This window comes from Coffea arabica, chromosome 4e (genome assembly GCF_036785885.1).
Source record: "Coffea arabica cultivar ET-39 chromosome 4e, Coffea Arabica ET-39 HiFi, whole genome shotgun sequence".
In the NCBI taxonomy this organism is placed as follows: Eukaryota; Viridiplantae; Streptophyta; class Magnoliopsida; order Gentianales; family Rubiaceae; genus Coffea; species Coffea arabica.
The window spans coordinates 38026471-38045196 of NC_092317.1; positions in this window are offsets into that span (position 1 = coordinate 38026471).

Genomic DNA, 18726 nt, shown 5'->3' on the forward strand with positions numbered 1-18726 from the left:
TTTGCAGCAGACTTAATGAGCTGCTGAGGAGTTCCTCGGGCAGCTTAAAACTTTATGCTCAGGACTCCCGCATGGCAAGCATTTTCCTTGTTTCCTCCAGCACATAGTCTCAGTGTGATTAAACTTGCTACAGTATCTACAAGTTACTTTAGAAGTTACGGCTTGACTAGCTTGAGAATTCTCCTTTTTCTTTTTCTTCTTTTCTCTCTGCTCCACAACAAATTCATGTTCACATGTCTCTTTACGTTTCCCTCTTTCATTATGGGAGTTTCATTCACTACCCTTAACTTGGTTGCTAGAAATATACTGAGGTGAAACTTGAATAGTGGATCATATCCCCTCGGGCTTTTTCTGAAGTTCCTCCAATACTCCTTCGTATTCCTTTTTCGTTTCCAAGTTCTTGTTTCATAATTCCATCTTCTCTACAAACTCTTGTTTGCATTGTTCTTCCCAGAATTCAACCAATTTAGTTTGGAATTCCAACTCGTTGCGAAGAACTTCTATTTCTATACGCATTTCTTCCAAACTTTTCATTCATCCATTTGCTTAATCCTAACTGTCAGCCTATCAACAACTCAAAGCATCTAAACGAGTAGCAAATCAAAATTTGAAACTTAACTATCCACAACCTATAAATTCTCACGCATCTAAGTCATCCAGGTATATTTACTCCTACCTCTCCACGAATTTGATACTTAAGAAAATCCACACACACGAATAAAGTAATACCCCTTGATATAATGATATGTACTTCCATTCTAAGGTCTTACTCACGTATGTAGTGAAACCATAAATTACACGCCATAAGAAACAAGTTCCAAACCCTAACTAAAAACTGTTACGCACTAGTAGGACCAAAAATCTTTTTCCTCAAAGTTTCGAGTTAAATCTATGTTCGGGTAAAGCGTATATTTTAGAAAATACCTTTAAGAAAGATAGGTAAACATGTAGGTTCATATTCGCATAACCTGTGATCCAACACCTTTACCACCCTTTTATCCAAACCAAGAGCTAACTCTACTAGTACATAAAGCCCGATCATTTCTAGACTCTGATTCACAATAAATAGGCATTCATGTTCCTAAGAAAAGATTCAAACTTGAACTCTATCTGATTTCGATTCTCAAACGAGTTCAAAATGTGTATACATATATATATATAAATTTTGTGAAAAAGTAAAACAAGTGAATCCGGGTATAGTAATAGTCAAGTAAAATTGAAAGCACTTTTGTTCAAGTAGAACAAATAGGTAATGAGTTCAAGTCATCTCACCAAACCAACGAAATACTTTTGGAGTTCAAACTTTCCCAAAAGTTGAAATATGGCCACAGGACCAATCATAATATACGTATAAAGAAACTATTAAAATTTTGCATAGGAAAATCTCACTAAGTTCCCAACTAGGTTAATCCATTATACACTGGTAGATCTAATCTTTTGGTTTATTCTCGATTCATATTCAGTACTAGGGTCTCATTAAATTATATAAGACTATCCATCAATTTTTCTCACGAGTACGAGGTTGTCTAAGCCCTCGGCCACGACCCATTTTTTCCATTCCTGCTGCCATACTTAATAGAAGTCTATAAACGCAAGAAAAGGAATAATTAAGGGTAAAAGAACTTAATGCATATACAAGTTACAAAAAATATTTAGAATCAAGACATGATTCTTCACATGTATCAAAAGTTATAGCACGAGTTAAGAAGTCACAAAACAAGCCCAATATGTCAAATACTGTATATAGGCAATGAAGTGCCACAAAATGTAGAAGTATATGCAAGCAGGATACAAAAGGCCTCACGGCGTGCACCACCCTTCCTAAGTCCTTAGTTAAACCAAAAGGTCCAAATATCACTAATTTCAATCAGATCACGTGCCTTTACGAAATTTGATCCAATCAAACCATAACACAAGCTGAAACCAAAGGTTATCCATTCGAAGTTCAAAATCTTTAATAAGCAAGCCACCAGCCAGAGCACCATCATCTCCAAGAATAACCAGTCTTAAGGTTTTATAGTTAAAGCCTCAAGCTCCAAGTTCAAACCCAAGAAATAAGTACAACTTGCTAACTTACATGTCAAATGGAAATCAAGTCAATTCACACTAACTTCGTGCTCTTGAATGCGGTTACTCCATATCTCAAAGTTCCCTCAGTCCAAACACCTAAAGATAGGCTCACTCTTCTTGAAAACCAAGAATTTTAAAATATAAGAAGAGTATTTAAAGTAACAAAAATCTTATCAAGTTCAAGATTTACATTATAAAAACATAAGTTCGCCATTCTTTCGAAAACTCAAGTTTTTTTTTTTTTGGGTGTAAAGTATAGACAAATTTAAGTGTGAGAATACACCAGTATACAATCAAGGGGGAAAAACCCAGTTTAGGAAATTTTTACCTTGTATCAGCCCATCATATACAAAATTCAACAAACTCATCAGTTATTCACAAAATTTCAAATTGAAATTCAAGTATGTGACGACCCCACTTCTCCCAAGGGCGAACCCAAGGGTATCGGCGGGCCGCCTGCCTAGCTCGCGCCAGGACTCAAAACTTAAAGCAATAAAACTAGATAAATCGAAAGAGCACTATATACAATCCCAAAAGTTACATTTACATCCTCAAAAGTCTCGAGTCAAACCACTCTAATACACTATAACCACAACCAGCAGAAGATAGACCCTAAGAAGGGTCCTTATACAAACCACCAAAACTAAAACAAACATCCTAACTGTTTAACTAATACAAGCCAATCTAACTATACTAGTGTACGAGCCAAAAGTCCCCGCGTCGGCCCCTGCTAAGGAAAACAAAAGGAAAGGGGTAAGCTATATGCTTAGTAAGTAAACAGGGGTGAAAGCATAAATTTCACGTAACAACAGTTACACAGTAAGAGTAAAGAAAAAGCAGAAAAGTAACATCACATAACAAGGATACAGGTGGCTCCAAAGCCAATTCATATGCCATGCGTGATCTCCTGCCGACACTCCGTCGACCACACCCAATGGTCCGTAGAAATTCACTTGTACACCCACCGACACCTTATCACCCTCACTGGCCAGTCACCTCACAAACTTGTCTGGGCGAACGAAATCACAAACTTGAGCTTGAGTCACAAGCTCGGGTCACAAACTTGGTCACCTTCTCGGTGAACCGGATTCACAAAATTGGTTCATAACATGAACCTATAAACTTGGTGACCTCAGACTAAGTTGGACTGACTTCGACCAAGCCCTAACCAGCTCGAATAGTCCAAACAGGTCTTAGATCGGGCCCACGAACTCACAAACTTTGCAAACTTCACAAACTTTACTCGAAAGTCGTCCCGAGCCACAAGCTCAAGGGTTTTGGTTCCAAAAGGTTCATATACATATGCCAAGTACAATTATACATTCAAATTAGGGTTTAGGTCGAGTGCGATAAAGTACACCCTCGCCTAAGTACCCTTTTCACATATCTGAAACACATAGCAAAGAAAACACACCAAACTGGCCTGAATACTTACTCAGAAACTGAAATAGCAAAAGTACGAAGTCGGATCGAAATGAACAGCTAGTAGTGGGCCCCACCAGTTCCGCCCAACTCACCACCGTCTGAAATAGAAGATTGTGTCACATAATATAGTAAACGGCTACTATCGTGCCTAAAACAAACAAAACGGCAAAAACGACACGCGCGCACGTAAACATGACGGACGGAAACGGAAACGGCCGTTAGCTGAAACGGCAGATTTGACACTCATTTCTAGTTTACTCATAAGTTGAGCTACGAATATCGGATTAAGGCGTATGAGATGCCATATTGAAACTTAAAGGATGAACAACAACTGTTATGAAGACATCCAGAACTGAAACTGGAGGCTTCAGTCCCAAATGAACCAAACACAATCACTTACGAAATCTGGCCAATACACAAATGGTCAGTTTTGAGTGCAAACTGTTGTCCATGCTACACATGGTCAAAAGAGCTGAAAATTGGTAGTTAGATGGTTCATTCCAAATGGAACAACTTTCATGAAGGTCGGCAATCCAAATTCGGAACGGAAATTGGTCATCAGGACCAAAACAGATCTGACCAGAAAATGGTCATTTTCACGGGCAGGCCTTGTTTGCTCGGCTATATCTCAGGTTTTATAAATCCGATTCATGAATTTCCAAGGGCGTTAGAAAGCTCTGATATAGCGCTATAAGTTTGGTGTTTTGGTCGCAAGCCCAAACAGCTTGTAATCCAGTCAAATGTGAAGCCAAAGTTTCAGTCGTAAACTGTCCGGATATAAAAACAGTTCTGACATGCATTCTTATTTCGATCATAACTAGAGCTACGGGACTTGGATTTTGACGCACTTTATAGCGTTTCAAAGCTGTGGCCAAGATCTACATTTCTTATGAAGAAGTCGACACCCAGATCGTACTCTATCAAAATCGAAAAGTCACGGTCAGAAACTTTCCAAAAACGTAACAGAATTTGACGGTCACAACAGGTCTGAGTATTTCGTTTATAACTCAGGCTATACTAATCCGTTTAACCTGAAATTTTACAGGGATATCCAGAACTTAAGGGGATACAACAATGTAGAAAGCCACTCAATCCAAATCCTAGCACAACTAGGCCAAATATGCAAAATACGAATCCAGAATTACCAAAACAGGTTTGCAAATCACATAATGCTGTAATGAGTCCAACTCAGTCTATACAAGTCCAAATGCATTGATTCCAAAGGAATATGGTAGGTAAAACATTCCTCTATATTTCATCAGAAGACACAAATATCCAAATCCAAAGTAATTCCAGTCAAAATAGCCAAATAAAAACGCAGTTCTGCCATCCTGATCAACCCAGAACAGCCACAGTAAAATCGACATATCTCACTCTACACTAATCCAAATGACCTGAAATTTTACAGGCACCTCAAACACATCAATACCTACAACTTTCATGTTTTAATCAAAATCCAATTCTGCCTCTAACCCTATGATCCAAAACCGGACAGAATAAGGGGTGATAAAACCCTAACTTTCCACAATTCAATCCAAACCCAAAATTGGTTGCAATTATCACTAATTCACACCTACTAGAGTCATTCCCCCTCATTATCAACCATCATAGATGACCACAACATCACATTCATATTAAACCAGAAAATTCCTCAAAAATATAAAAACTTGACCAAATCACTTCAAATCAAGAAATAAATCACATAATCCATCACTTTAGCTCCCATTAGGCACAAATTAAACATCATTAAGTATAGGAGGAAGTTTAAGCATCACTTACCTAGTAAACAAGAGAGGAGAAGTTGTAGGACACCTTAGCTCTCCAAGAAAACTTCACCAAATCACTCACTAACACCAAAGAGAAGGTTTTTATGGAGTGGAAACTAACTTAAGCACTTATTTTGGTTGATTTGAGCTAAGTAGTAGCTAAACTTTGAAGAGTTTTTTTTTTCTTTCTTCTTGCTAGAGAGGGCCGGCCATAAGGAGGTAAGAAAGAGTGAATTTTGTGGTAATTTTCAAGATATTTAACTAATTGGATCAAAAGTCAAAAACATGAATAGTGTTCCATAAGTCAAATCCAATAAAAGGTTGACACTTGTCACTCCTTAAATGCAAATCTTATCTTTTCTTTTTCCTCTCACATCAATCACTTCACATCCTCTACTTATCTCTTAGCACCCGATAAATTTTACACAGTATCCAGAATTTAACCTAATTGGCCGAATTTTTCCGAACTTACCGCACTAGTGGGTCCCACATCCAATATACGTTCTTATTTTCTCAAAATCTAACCGATACTTGAAAAATCATCGAAAACCCATATTTACTCATAAAAATTATCCTGGAAATTTTTCTAATCAAGAAAATGTAGAAAAGGCGGGCGATAAATAATCTTCCACTTAAACTTTCTAATATTGTAACACTAGAGGTTTGCTAATCATTCAAACTTACTAAACCTTTGTAATTAAAACAAATCCTATATTTACTTACGTCAAGGCACATACTAGAATACCGCATATAACTTATAGCTTGAACCTTATAATCATAATACATAAACTAGGATTTTCAAGCTCAACCGAATTAGGGTTTCCTTCCTAGCCATAAAACCCTGATTTTTCTATACCGAATATCAAATAACCCTAATATCGACTTAGGAACGGACTGGGGCCTCACAAAGTAAAATTCACATATTTACAAAAATCGGAAATTTATACATACTTAAAGCATATATATATTATTTCCAATCATCGTTTGAAAATAAAACTAGTACATCCTCTTTTTTCTTTAGAATTTCAAAGTAGAAATTCTCTAGGAGGTAAATGGGTGGGAAAATGCATTTTATTCCTTTGAAACTCTTTTATCTTGGTTCAGAATCACCATAAATGGAGTTTGACCATCAAATCTCGGTCTCTTATCCTCTTTAGCCAGTACTAATAATTGCCTCACTTCTTTCCACACTTACAAGTATAATAATAATTCAAATTCGTCCAATCTTTCACTACTAATCTCTCATCCCATGTTTTCCTTCAATATAACATCAGCTAATTCCTCAATTTTTATTTCTACAAGTCCCAAGTAAGAAACTCTCAAATAACCAATTTCTTTAACCCCTAGGATACAACAGATCCTCCAGTTCACATAATATTCAAATTAATCCCACAGTCAGGCATCCTAAACTTTAAGCTTAGGATACACTACAAGATCTAGAGCCTAGGCTCTGATACCAACTGTAACGATCTCACTTCTCCCTAAGGCGAACCATAGGGTATCCACAGGACGCCTACCCAACTCTCGCCAGGACTCAAGACAATATCCATTCAAACTTAAGACAATAGTTCTAAAACGATAAGACAAAGTAAAGAAGTGCGGAAGACTTCTTTGGATGATATCCAATACTACATCCCAAGTTCATGATACATGAGTTATCCAATCCTTACATCAGGATCTCCGAAAGATACATTTAAATCCAAAATATGCAACAACCAAAATTTAGTCAAGTACATTGCAAACCCTATTACAAAAGTACATCAAAAGGGAGTTCCTTCGAATCTCAATCCATGCCCAATCCTGTTAAGGAAAACAAATCTACAGGGTGAGCAAAACGCTCGTAAGGCCAAGAACACACATGCAAGCACATAGTCCAAGTAGCAAGCCCAAATAACAGGTCAAATGATAAAGTGTGAGTAATTAACAATTTCAATGAAATATAAACAGAAACAATTCAAGGATATAGTAGCTCTCAGGAGCTAAGTTCCGCATGGTTTGTCAGGGCATTCGTATACCTTCCCATGATGACTCTCCGTCAACCGGGTTGGTATTCCCAATCCGTAGATCTCCACCTACTTCTCATGTCCGTCCACCTTACAACCCCCACCGGGCCCGAACATCATTTATAAGGCGATACTCCACGAGTATGCCAAGCAAGATATTTCCAATAGATCAAGCTTATCATGTAATTCTCATGGGCTCACCGAGGTTCCCGACCAAGCCCATGCCGGCTCGAGTTCCAAGGTCGGCCTATGAGTTTGGGCATCTCCCATGTACATTTGAGTGTCGAGGAGATTCATTCCAGCGACGTATGCAGCCATAGCATACTATTTCAGGCCAAGCAAGCATGTGATATATTCAAACATTCGTGTCATGTCCAGCAGGTCATTCATTTCTTGTCAAGCAAGTTAATCATGAGTCATTGGTTTCAAATGAGAATGAGTGCGATAAAGTACACACTCGTCTCCATTTTTAAAATCTCAAGTCATGGATACCAAGTAAGCATGAATCAAATTCACAGGAGTTCAAGTAATCATGCACTTGACACTCACCAAGTCAACCAAGAAGAAATGTTACTTGAAGTTTAAGCGTCTACCGTAGGATTCTCTTGGAGGTCCTCGTGCGAGCCTGAGCAATTATTAGCGAGCAATCACTTATAAACCCCAATTATCAAGGAAGATTGTATGCTTGTATAGTCCTAGAAAATTTCACTAAAATTGGACTAAATTACTCGCGAATTAAAGCTCACAAGTGGGGTTTTAAAGTACAAGAGAAATCGAGTTTTCATCTTCGAAATCAAGTATAAAACGTTCAAGTGATATCGAGGGAAAAAGGAGAATTCGAAAAACTCCATTTCCTTAAGTTCTGAAAATTTCAGTTTTGATACAAGATCTTTGAAAAATCGTATCTCACTCTTTACAAGTCTAAAATTCAAAAACTTGGTACCGTTGGAAACTTCTTCCAAAGTACTAAAATTTCCTACAATACACTTTCCCATGATTCCAAACGGAAGGTATTCAAAAATTGGCTCAAAGTAGCTGTTTAAAGCTTGCTAGACAGTTTCGGAGTTGGTTTTTCGCCAACTTTGGAAATTCGGTGAAATTCACAGAATTTGAACTAGCCTTTCAAATTTGAAACTCAATTAGAGTTGCATTCAAAGTTTAAAAAAAACAAACGGAAAAAGAATCGGAATTTTGAGCACCAAGTTATAGTAGCTCAAAGTTGCTGAAAAATTGAGATGGTTGGGCAATTTCCAGATTTAAGTTACAAACTTTGGGACTTTGTTTGAGTATCGAAACGGACTCGGAATGGCACCAAAATTAGCATTATTGTACTACCATATAAGGGCTATTCCGATGTAAAATTTCATAGAAAAATACGCATGGGAAGTCGGTTAATAAAACCGCTAAAGTCCCAAGAAGTTCCAAGGCAAATCAGCCTTGGACTTCCGTTTCTCCGTTTTCAAGCATTTTGCCAAGGAAATTCCCTCAACATGGTTCATTGGTGTAGACAAGGTCTAATAAACATTCCAAGATAGGTTTGGTAGGGGATTAACACCAAGAATCTCGAATTAACAAGTCTCAATCAAGTTTAGTAATAATTCTGCCCAAAAGGAGGGTTTTCCTTCAAGAAGTCAGTTTCGAAATATGGCCACAAATCACTCAATTCAACTCGGAAATTCCCTCAAAATATTACTTGAAGTTTAAGCGTCTACCGTAGGATTCTCTTGAAGGTCCTCATGCGAGCCTGAGCAATTATTAGCGAGCAATCACTTATAAACCCCAATTATCAAGGAAGATTGCATGCTTGTACAGTCCTAGAAAATTTCACTAAAATTGGACTAAATTACTCGCGAATTAAAGCTCACAAGTGGGGTTTTAAAGTACAAGAGAAATCGAGTTTTCATCTTCGAAATCAAGTATAAAACGTTCAAGTGATATCGAGGGAAAAAAAAGAATTCGAAAAACTCCATTTCCTTAAGTTCTGAAAATTTCAGTTTTGATACGAGATCTTTGAAAAATCGTATCTCACTCTCTACAAGTCTAAAATTGAAAAACTTGGTACCATTGCAAACTTCTTCCAAAGTGCTAAAAGTTCCTACAATGCACTTTCCCATGATTCCAAATGGAAGGTATTCAAAAATTGGCTCAAAATCGCTGTTTAAAACTTGCTAGACAGTTTCGGGGTTAGTTTTTCGCCAACTTTGGAAATTCGGTGAAATTCACAGAATTTGAACTAGCCTTTCAAATTTGAAACACAATTAGAGTTGCATTCAAAGTTTAAAACAAAACAAGCGGAACAAGAATCGGAGTTCCAGATTTAAGTTACAAACTTTGGGACTTTGTTTGAGTATCGAAACGAACTCGGAATGGCACCAAAATTAGCAGTCGGTTAATAAAACCGCTAAAGTCCCAAGAAGTTCCAAGGCAAATCTGCCTTGGACTTCCGTTTCTCCGTTTTCAAGCATTTGGCCAAGGAAATTCCTTCAACATGGTTCATTGGTGTAGACAATGTCTAATAAACATTCCAAAATAGGTTTGGTAGGGGATTAACACCAAGAATCTCGATTAACAAGTTTCAATCAAGTTTAGTAATAATTCTGCCCAAAAGGAGGGTTTTCCTTCAAGAAGTCAGTTTCGAAATACGGCCACAAATCACTCAATTCAACTCGGAATTGGACGTGGTTGGTGGCATTGGAAAACACATTCATAAAACTACACTTTCTCAGAAGAAACTATTTCCAAAATCTGCCCACAACTAGTAAACATTGGAGCCTCATGTTGTAGTTCATGTTCTGCCTTCCAGGGAACTAACAAAACAGGGCAGCCAAGTTCAAATGGTTGGTACAGATTACTCATGTGGAATCAGGATGTGCATTTTATACCGTAAGAAAGCTGGGAATGTCTAATTTCCAGTGCCACAAACGGCACTCAATTTTGGCATCGGAGGAAAAAGTTATGCCAGAAAGAAAAGGACTGCCTGGGCAATCCGGGAAAATTTTCCAGTTTTGCTAAACCTTTGAAATCACTACAATTGACCAACCAAATCATGTGATTTTTCAATGAAACTTTCTACACCATTCATATAACATGTATACATAACAAAAAAGTCATTAGAACCTCAAAATGTTGCACCAAAGTGCACGAACATGGCAGGGGTAAAATGGTCACTTTTGTTCATTGCACCTTCCTTGAATTTCTACCAATAACCCAACATTATTCCACTAATTTAAACACTAAACCAACACTAATAGCATCATCATTCATAAATCAGTCCATTCAATTCAAGTAGGAGTTCATAGAACCCACACAACAATTTTTTCAACATAAACAAACTACCCACATGCATGCATAAGCTTAGATGTGCAATAGAACTTCCATAAATCAAGATTATCAAGGTTGATCGTTATTTACTTTTGTTGATGACTTAAACAGAAACTTCGGTCCTCTTAGAGCTCACAAAAACCATGGAAAAGCAAGCTCTTTGGTAGCTTAAGATAATCCCCAAATGCTTAGCAAAGTGTGATTGAAGTTGGAGGTGATTTGGTGAGGATTTAGTGAAGAAATGGAGAAGAAATTGAAGCTGTTTTTCGCTTCCTCTTGATCGGCTTTTTGGAGCAGGAAAAGAAGAGCTAATGTTGATGGTAAGTGATGGGCGCAGGGTATACATATCAATTTTGCCTCATTCTAATCAAGTTTTACATTTATAAACTCCTAAATACCCCACACGCGATTTATCGCAAGTATACGAATCGTGAGTGAGTATAGGGTTAAGGGTCGATCCCACAAGGAAGATTGCAATTACCGGTACTACTAAAGCTTCTCTATTATTTAGACTATCAATGAATTATAACAAATTAAACCTACTGAAATTATACAAAATAACAAATGAAAGCTCCTTGGGTTGTGGTATCCCTAACTACTCATGCAAGTGCTATATTTGGATCATTGAATACTACATCTAGGCTAATTATGGTGTAATTTCCTTATGCATTTGAATCCTACTTTCGTAGTGAATCAATTATACTCATAACTAATCCATACCTATTTTCATGGTTATGAAATTAGCTACAAGTTCATTTCTTCAATGAAATTACATGAAATGAATCACTAAAAATCACATAAGTGCACCTCTACTTTCGTGAGTGTACTCCCTATGTTTAGCACTTCTTGAACTAGTGTTAAATCTCAATTTTCATTGCAGAAACAACACCTTAGATAATCACAATTAATGGTACCAGATTAATCATGATTTCAAGAGCTAAAGTGCTAAATAACTTGCTCAAATCATAGCAGTCAAATAACCAAATAATAAACACTAACAATTATAGAAAGTTCAACCAAACCCAAGGTATAAACTTTAGAAACACATATTGAACACAAAATCCAGAACTTGTATATTAACTAAATTTGGAATCAAATACAAAAGATAAAGAGTTTGGAAGGAATACAACCCTTGTCACATGAGCTTTCTTCCTTGTCTTCTTCATCCTCCATCTTCATCCTAATCTAGATAATAAACAAGAATGGAAAAGCTACACTACTCTATACTAAGCTAAACTAACACTAGGGAGATGAAAGAGCTACATTTCTGCAACTTCAAGCTTCTCCCGTATGTCTCTCTATTTTTCTGCTATGAACTCCCCATCCCTATTTTTGCAATGCATTTGGCTATTTAATGATGAAAGGTGGTCAAGAAATGAGGATTACATCTCCCTTTTACAGCTGGGAATGTTTCTCACATGTCTAGCATCCAATGTGAGTTGGTGGAGGTGAAATTGAGTTTTACGCGTACAGAGCAGCCTTTTCTGACCAGTGATCCGAGCTGCTACAGTACCTCGGATCCGTATGGATCCGAGCTCGGATCCACTAACCCAGAAACAACCGAGGGTTCGGATGAATAGTGGATCCGAGTGTGGATCACTTGCTCTGTTTTTGGCCCAACTTCAACCAATCTTTTCTTGATGTTAGATGCTGAACCAGCTCATGTCTAAAACATGAAAGTTGTAGCCTTTTGAGTTATCTTTCTAATGCATCAAGAATCACCTCATTTGGATCTGTGTAGGCTGAGATATGACTGAAATACCCTTGCCTGCTCATTGCCCTGTTCCAGTTTCGACCAGTAGAAATTTGCTATTGTAATTCGGCATTTTGACCTGGAAAACCTTCAAACTGGATTTAGATGTCTTCACCAAAGTTGTAGATCTATCTCTTATCTTCAAATGGGTTCAAGAATCATCCCAATCCGATCATTGTAACTCAAGTTATAGCCGAAATACGAAAATGTGTCAAAACTGTCAAAATACACAAAATCCAAGTAAAAAGTGATAAAAACCTCATTTAATCACTTAAAAGCATTTTTCACCAATTATAGCCAAAATGATTCATATTCTTCCAATAATATAACCAAAGTGACTAAAAATAATATAAAATGTCATACAATTATTACGTAAATTAGTCACTTATCAAACTCCCCCACACTTAAATCATTGCTTGTCCTCAAGCAATTCACACATAATCAAATGCAATGATTCAAGAGGTGAAACAATATATGCACTTTGTCCAATTTAATTCCTCAAGACTTGGAAAATAATCATTATACAATTATTCAATTTACACTAAATACTTATAATATCTAGTAAAGGAAAGATAATTATACCCTAAATTCAACAAGTTAAACTTAATCTCTTACCCTAACTTAATTTTACAAATAAGCAAATCACATAGTCAATTTATAGCTTTCCTCCTCCTATAATCATCTTTTTCTCAAAATTCTATAACTAAGAGGGATTTATTCACACAAATTTTACTTAAATAGTGAGAATGCCTTTTTACGCGAAAATCGACACTTTTAGGTGAAGATCCCCAGTTACTCAACGTTTCACTTATTCAAGTTGCTATGCATACTCTTAATTCAAGTACCTTTTTACGCGAATGTCGACATTTGTTGATGCCAACCCCCGGTTACTCGGTACATGAATCATTGGAGTAGAACAATTTTTATTTACTTTCTCTTTTTTTTTTTTCTTTTTTTTTCTTTTTTTTTTCTTTTTCAGAAATAAAGGACAATAAATAGATAACCCCTCTTAGAAAATATATAAGAATAATCAAAGGAGGAATATAACCTTTATCGACTATATCAATCACTTACTTGCAAAATTAAGTAAAGAGAAGAAATCTCATTAAACATGTAAAATTATAGGCATAATTTTCCTCACTTTACCAAATATACTTTCTAAAATGTAAAAATTCTAATTGCATAATACTATTTCCAAGTTAAATGAGGACTAAACCTTCCAACATACATATAAAGTTTCAACATTTGGAAGAATATAAACATTTAAAGTTGGAACAAATTAGCCCTTTTTGAATGAAAATACAAAAATTTGAAGAACTTTTGGGCCATAGTGAAATATTGGAAAAGATTTTAGAAAAATTTTTTTACAGAGTTTCTCCTTATAAATGGATGAAAACTCTGTGCCAACAAATCCAATTTCAAGCAAATTATTCACATGGCAAATAGTTCAAACATAATTCCAACATTTCTAAGCATTTAAATCCACAAAATATCATCACATGGCAAGTAAATGCAAGTTCAATACTTTCCTCCCCCACACTTAAACTTCACATTGTCCTCAATGTGAGAAAAGGAAAATAAAGAAAGAGTAAAAGAAAATACTCCCCTTATGACTTGCGCAATCCGAATCCATGTCCAAGTGATGAATTTCCAACTTTACTTGAAAGAATGGAGACTTCAATTAATGCACCTTGAAAAAAAAAACAAAAATACAATTTTTAAGAATAAAAGCTTGCAACCAACAAGAAGAAAAGTGGAGTTGAAGGAGGAAAAAGAGGGAAGAATGAAGAAAAGTTGTCCGAGGCTTCGTTTGGAAAGGATCCGAGGTCGTTTTTGAAAGGATCCGAGGTCGGATCATGATAAGTGAGCTAGGATCAAGAAGCTCAAATTTTTTCTGATTGCAGAAGTGGATCCGAGGCCTTGGATCCATATGGATCCGAGGCCTTGGATCCATTGAATCTGCACTTATTACAGAATTTTTACAATTTTCAGTTTGACCTCAATTCTTCAAAATACACCCTAGATCATTTCTATGTCAAAATAAACCATTCACACACATGTAAAATGATCTAAACATGCATTCTAAACCTCTTTAATGCATCAAAAACCATAATTACTGAATTTGAGGTATTGAGATCTTTGATCAAACTTCGCCTTTTTCACCTCATTTGGTCACTTTTGCATCTTTTTCCAAAACCTACAAATGAAAAATAACAAAATAACTCAAACTTATACTTTAAACATAAAATCACTTCAAAGTAACACCAACTTAAACAAGCATTGGGTTGCCTCCCAATAAGCGCTTCTTTAAAGTCAATAGCTTGACTATATCACCTCATTTTTCAAGGAGGCTTAGTTAACGAATAATCCACCATTTTAGGCCTTGGTGGATCATTGTAAGGTGACTTAATAGAAAAAGCCACATGAACTAATGATGTGAGAAATGGAAGTGACTTACCTATTCCAAGTGTTTCATAGATATTATCTTGAATATGCACCACTTGAGAACTTACCAAAAGAAATGTCATGAGAGTATCTTGAGCAGGAATACCTTTAGAACCTATACTTTCACTGCACTCCTCAAGAGGGGTGAAAAATGAGTTATTAAAACTCACCTCTTGAGGCTCAAAGTTAGTTCCAAAGATATTATCATGTGAAATGGACATTTGCTCATTGAAACACAATTGAGATTCATCATTTTCATCAAAATGCAATCCATTTTCACATACAACATTCCTACCATTCATGCTAGGATCATTTTGCAAATTATTAGAAGAAATAACTTCACACAATACATTCAATTGCTCATGTATATTACCAAAGTGAGAAGCTAATTCATCTAACCTTTCCTCAATCCTATCAAAACGGTTGGAAGTTGCATTAGCTAATTTTTCTAAAGCTAACTCCCAAGATGGCTTAGAATCATTAGCTACCATTTCAATTGCCAACTCCCAAGATGGTTTTGATTCATATTGGACACATTCAGGTTGGTAATCATAAAAATATGAAGAATTACTATAAGTACATTGATTATTCCAACCATAAGCAGGAGAATTGCTCAAATTAGCACTATATCGATCAAAACAAGGATTGTAATGCTCTAATTCATCATAATAATCCATATTTTGTGCTTGCATACATGTATTAGTAGCATGATAACCTCCACACAAGTCACAAATCACATGATAAGAATTAAAAACATTAACATTCCTCCTCTGCTCAATTTCATGCATCATGGTGTCCATTTGAACTTGTAACATCATAACATCAAATTTAGCCTTTAAGCACCTTAAACCATCTTCAAAAGACATACATTCAGTAAATTCTTGGTTACCTCTATTAAAGGAGCTTTGCACTTGATAACCATCCATTGCCAATCTTCCACTTCTCAAGCATTGTCCTCCAAATTGACCTACCCTTCTCATCACCTAAAATTGCTTTTAAACAACTTAAGAGCAAGATTAGTAAGAAGAATAAGTTATAAAACACATACACACTTAAAACACAAAAATAACAGAAACATTATAACTAATATTATGTCTAAACTAATAAAGTTGCTCTTCACACCGATATTGCCAAATCTTCCCCGGCAACGGCGCCAAAAACTTGACGGGCGCAGGGTATACATATCAATTTTGCCTCATTCTAATCAAGTTTTACATTTATAAACTCCTAAATACCCCACACGCGATTTATCGCAAGTATACGAATCGTGAGCGAGTATAGGGTATTAAGGGTCGATCCCACAAGGAAGATTGCAATTACCGGTACTACTAAAGCTTCTCTATTATTTAGACTATCAATGAATTATAACAAATTAAACCTACTGAAATTATACAAAATAACAAATGAAAGCTCCTTGGGTTGTGGTATCCCTAACTACTCATGCAAGTGCTATATTTGGATCATTGAATACTACATCTAGGCTAATTATGGTGTAATTTCCTTATGCATTTGAATCCTACTTTCGTAGTGAATCAATTATACTCATAACTAATCCATACCTATTTTCATGGTTATGAAATTAGCTACAAGTTCATTTCTTCAATGAAATTACATGAAATGAATCACTAAAAATCACATAAGTGCACCTCTACTTTCGTGAGTGTACTCCCTATGTTTAGCACTTCTTGAACTAGTGTTAAATCTCAATTTTCATTGCAGAAACAACACCTTAGATAATCACATTTAATGGTACCAGATTAATCATGATTTCAAGAGCTAAAGTGCTAAATAACTTGCTCAAATCATAGCAGTCAAATAACCAAATAATAAACACTAATAATTATAGAAAGTTCAACCAAACCCAAGGTATAAACTTTAGAAACAAATATTGAACACAAAATCCAGAACTTGTATATTAACTAAATTTGGAATCAAATACAAAAGATAAAGAGTTTGGAAGGAATACAACCCTTGTCACATGAGCTTTCTTCCTTGTCTTCTTCATCCTCCATCTTCATCCTAATCTAGATAATAAACAAGAATGGAAAAGCTACACTACTCTATACTAAGCTAAACTAACACTAGGGAGATGAAAGAGCTACATTTCTGCAACTTCAAGCTTCTCCCGTATGTCTCTCTATTTTTCTGCTATGAACTCCCCATCCCTATTTTTGCAATGCATTTGGCTATTTAATGATGAAAGGTGGTCAAGAAATGAGGATTACATCTCCCTTTTACAGCTGGGAATGTTTCTCACATGTCTAGCATCCAATGTGAGTTGGTGGAGGTGAAATTGAGTTTTACGCGTACAGAGCAGCCTTTTCTGACCAGTGATCCGAGCTGCTACAGTACCTCGGATCCACTAACCCAGAAACAACCGAGGGTTCGGATGAATAGTGGATCCGAGTGTGGATCACTTGCTCTGTTTTTGGCCCAACTTCAACCAATCTTTTCTTGATGTTAGATGCTGAACCAGCTCATGTCTAAAACACGAAAGTTGTAGCCTTTTGAGTTATCTTTCTAATGCATCAAGAATCACCTCATTTGGATCTGTGTAGGCTGAGATATGACTGAAATACCCTTGCCTGCTCATTGCCCTGTTCCAGTTTCGACCAGTAGAAATTTGCTATTGTAATTCGGCATTTTGACCTGGAAAACCTTCAAACTGGATTTAGATGGCTTCACCAAAGTTGTAGATCTATCTCTTATCTTCAAATGGGTTCAAGAATCATCCCAATCCGATCATTGTAACTCAAGTTATAGCCGAAATACGAAAATGTGTCAAAACTGTCAAAATACACAAAATCCAAGTAAAAAGTGATAAAAACCTCATTTAATCACTTAAAAGCATTTTTCACCAATTATAGCCAAAATGATTCATATTCTTCCAATAATATAACCAAAGTGACTAAAAATAATATAAAATGTCATACAATTATTACGTAAATTAGTCACTTATCAGTAAGCTTCCGTGAGAAACTTTAAAATTTGTGACCAAAATTTGCTTCAAAAGTCAACTAGGAATAGTGCGTATATGCGCGCGTTTTGTGCTCGATTCCTCTTAAGTTTGTTGCATTAGTGCACTAAACCTCTAATGCACTTACATTCATATCATCATTATTCACTCTTAGTAGTCCCAAAATAAAAATCTAAGGTCCTTCAATTAATCGCGCGCGTAAAAACGCGTACTTCCAATTTGTGCATGATAAAGCGAAATTTCTAAGAAATTCTTATAACGATAGTATTACTAACTAATAATTGAGCACTTAAACATAAAAATACCTATTTTGAGACTAATGTACAAGTCTCCAATTTTTCAAACTTACTGTATCCTCGTTTCAATTATTTACTCCAATCCCATATTTACTATTCTCACTTAACGAGCCTTCAAAAATTAAATTTTGAAACGAGTCACTCTAAAAATATAATTAAGTTATAGACCCATGTAATTAGGTCTAAAGAGCTTAGAAAATAATATTCGGAATAAATGGCCAAGTAAATAATTAAATAAGCTAGAAATAAGAAATTAAATAAGTAAATTTTTCGAGTCCTCACATGGAAACTTTCCACACAACCCACACAACATATTTACATCAAAATCAAGTCAATTGAACCACAAAAAAGTGCACTAATGGTCACGGCAAAACAGGGGCAGAATCGACACTTTTGGTCATCTCACTTCCTTTGAGTTTTCTTTCACAACACAACTTATTTTCACTAGATTAAGCACTAATCCAACATAAATAACATCAAATCTCATCAAATCAGATCATCAAGCCATTGTGGGATTTCATAGAACCCACTCACAAGATTTCCAACAATATAAAACAGCCCACATGAATCTATGAGCTCACAAGTGTAATATAACTTATATAAACCAAGATTCAAGAGGTTGATCATCACTTACTTCCTTAGATGACTAGAGCAGAAATTTTCGGTCACT